Below are 3,591 nucleotides of genomic sequence, written 5' to 3' on the forward strand. Positions count from 1 at the left end.
TCTCTGGACTCACTGCACTGCATCCCCAGTGGTGCCAGTGCACTCTCTGGACTCCCGGCACCGCATCCCCAGTGGTGCCAGTGCACTCTCTGGGCTCACTGCAGTGCATCCCCAGTGGTGCCAGTGCACTCTCTTGACTCACTGCACTGCATCCCCATTGGTGCCAGTGTACTCACTGGACTCACTGCACTGCATTCCCCAGTGGTGCTAGTGCACTCTCTGGACTTGTTGTCGACGGAGGGAAGACACAAACGCTCAATATGAGTGTTAAGTATGCTTCAGCTTTAATGGATAGCTCAATTGTCTTTTATCGTGTACAGGATAATTAGCTCATACATATTGCAAAAGCCAAGCTCCTTATTGGTAAGCGTCATCTACTGCCCTATCTGTTAGTTCCGCATTCTTCTATCCGCTAGTTCCCCTTTCTAATCTAACTATAACTCCCAGGGCAGTATGCCCTCTACTATCATTGTTTCTAATTGCCTGGGATTTCTCACAAGAGTTCCCAGACAAGCTGCCTGGGATTTCTCACAAGAGTTCCCAGACAAGCCTTGCGTACGTGCCTTTGCTCTTGTTTTTCTAGACCAGCTGGGTGCGGTAATCCGCCATTTCCTTATCTTGCAGCTGCATGATATCAATGTGATTACGCGCAGCGAGCCAGTCCTCAACAATTCCCCCGTTTTTATTTTGAACCAAAAGCTTTCTATAGATTTTTCTATCAATCACCGCACACACTGCAATAAGCAAGGTACAATAAGCAACAGGGTCAAAAATCTCATGCAGAACTACGATTGTAAAGTAGTGTGCCTACTAGAATCTACATCAGTCAACAAGCCACTAAGCGCTAGGAATGTTGCTTCGCAGCGATACTGCTTCTTACTCGCACAGCACAATCACACAATCACACAATCACGCAGAGAGGCCTCTTGCACTTCTCATTCATACCACAAGACAATATCACTGAAAATAATTTGTGTGCAGCTTCAGGAGGTCCTTGTCTGCTCCCGTGGTGAGCGGCTGAGAGTGGAGACCCCTCCGAGGAAAAAATGCTCGGGGTGCACCTAGGGGCGTCCGTTCCACAGTCGATCCCACAGCCGAGCAGAGCGGCTCCTGGCGCAAGGAAGGATGCTATTATAGTTTGTATAATGACAGCAAAGAGATGCATTGCAATAAGGAGCACGTGTGGCATTGACCCCTTTTTTTTTTTTTTTTTTTTTTTTTTTTTTTTTTTTTTTTTTTCTTTTTCGAGCAATTACACCTTACACATGCTATTACTGTTGCTAGAAAAACCCTACTAGTTAACTGCTCGAGCCTTTTTATTAGGCAACTAAATACTACTCGCGCCGCTACTATAATTAGGACAATTATTAGCAGTAAGCGTAGCCCTTCTTTTATCAGACCCAATATCCAACCCCCCATGTTCCCAAACCAATTTGCAAACAGTCTATCAAGCCAATTATCTTGGACCACTATCTTCTTGGTGTGGTCTCTCAGCCATTTCAGTTGCTCGTGGATTGACTCGCCATGGTCCGAGAGATTAAAACAGCACATTCCTTCGAGCTCTTCACACCCGTGGCCCTGTGCCAGCAGTAGAAAATCAATCGCCGCTCTGTTCTGTAACACAGCGTGTCGCAAGCTGTCCAGGTCCTGGGCCATTTCTGTGAGCATCTGCGTAGTCACATTTAATGTTTTCACCACTGTACTTCAAATCTACATTTTACAAAGTGACCAGCAAGTGTGCCACATTAACTGACCAACCTCTGAGATTTTACCTTTCATACCAGTGTCTTCTTGGGCTCTTTTAATTAAACACGTTTCTCATTCAAGTGAATTGAAATGCTTCAGTTGGTTTTATTCTCAGGAGCCTCATAAAAAACAAAGATATTGCACCCTCTTTGTTCAGTCATTCAATGTTCGTCTCTTTCACAGCAAATAATTACTTCATTGAAGTTAAAACTTCCAAACATAACTTACTAATAGTCTCCAATTTCAGCTCAGATCACTCGTTGAAAATACTCTGCTAAATACAGATAACTTACAATAACTTTAACAGTTAATTGTCCATAACAAACACCATGGTTTTTCTCCAGACCAATGTTCAAATTTTAAGACCACCCTTTAATATTTCTATGTACAGGTGAAAAACAGTCTTCAATTTTCTAGTCTTGTTTTAAATATAAAAGTTGGAAGGGACATTCAAGTTTCAAGTCTCCACACTGAACTTAAAAAAAAAAAAAAATCATGTGGAGGTAAACAAACCAAGTTGTATACTCCAGGAGGTAGAGGCCTTCAATTTGTGTTCATATATACATATGCACAGAATTCAGTGTTCCAACAGAAAAAGAATTAGCCAAAAAGTAATAAAAGTTATTTACTACTGTGACATTTCAAGACTTCCACAGCTTTGCCTAAAGACACAAACACAATTAACATAATTCCCTATGTGCTTTTTTTTTTTTTTTTTTTTTTTTTTTTTTTTTCTTTCCTTTTTTTTTTTTTTCTCTCAACTGTCCAGTGCAGGAAAAAATTCTCACAAAATTTCACAGACCTAAAATGTGCAAGCTAGTTTCTCTCTCTCCCTTTTTTTTTTTTTTTTTTTTTTTTTTTTTTTTTTTTTTCAAATGTCACATTTGCTTGTTTTACAGCCCAACAAGCTAGTTTCCCTAGACTAGCCATAGCATGAGCCACAGCCACTCCAGGCACAAGTGCCGCTGAAAAGAACCTTTCAGCAGGACCCCAGAGTTCGACCTGGTTATCGCAGTCACTCCCCAAAGTTTTTGAGACTGCGTCTCGTCCGTCGTTTCCATTGTTGAGTAATGTTTCGCAATTCTTGACTGTGTAGGTCAGGGGCAAACAAAGTCAAGCGTCCCAAATAGCATGGCCCCCCGTGCGCATTTGCTGGGATTCCCTGCCAGGCTCGATCTCCACAGATCAGGAATATACCAGGTGGTAAGGCCTTAGCAGTTTGCCTTGGCCATGTGCTTGACTTGTTCCCGTATGCCCCCATGGTGGTGTTGGTGGTGTCGTTGTACCCGCAATAGCTGCTATTAGCTTCGAACCCCCTTGTGTGAGAGGTCACATTAGTCCATTGAGTCATATTTTGTTTTCCTTTATTCCACATAAAGCACGTCTGTGTCCAGTTATTACTGGTGTTCCCTACCGCCACTGATCCCAACAAATCCAGTTCCTGGGGATCCCATGGCAAGCTCGTGTTCAGAGCCACTAGCGCCGCCACAACGGCGTCGGAGAGGTTGGACGAAAGATCGAACAAATCAGTACTTGCGGAATATGGTGCTAACAGTTGTTTCAGCTCCTCCTTGTTCCCTATTGGGACCCCGAACAAACAGGTGCGGAAGGGATCAGTCGCTTTGGCAAGAGACAGGCAGAATTGAGCCAATCGAGTTCCCTTCGGTATATGTAGCGGAGGGAACATGGCTGATACCATAATTTGTATCTCCCCAGTAAAGTCCTTATCAATAAGTCCTGTTAACACTAAAGCCCCATTTAATGTCGCCGATGACCTTCCAATCAGAAGTGCTCCAACAGGCTCATTATTAATTTTTACAGGTCCCATAACGCCTGTTTTCACCC

General features: G+C 43.3%; 1 long non-coding RNA gene across 1 annotated transcript; it reads right to left on the reverse strand.

The window, feature by feature from the left end:
- Positions 1-261: 261 nt before the first annotated feature.
- Positions 262-3,304, reverse strand: LOC308187071. Its single transcript, XR_013944445.1, has 2 exons — positions 519-3,304; positions 262-483 (listed from the first exon to the last, which is right to left on the reverse strand). It is a non-coding gene; the product is annotated as an uncharacterized lncRNA (long non-coding RNA).
- Between the last annotated feature and the right edge of the window lie 287 nt (positions 3,305-3,591).

Source organism: Anser brachyrhynchus (assembly GCF_964034855.1).
Source record: "Anser brachyrhynchus genome assembly, contig: SCAFFOLD_195, whole genome shotgun sequence".
Taxonomy (NCBI): Eukaryota; Metazoa; Chordata; class Aves; order Anseriformes; family Anatidae; genus Anser; species Anser brachyrhynchus.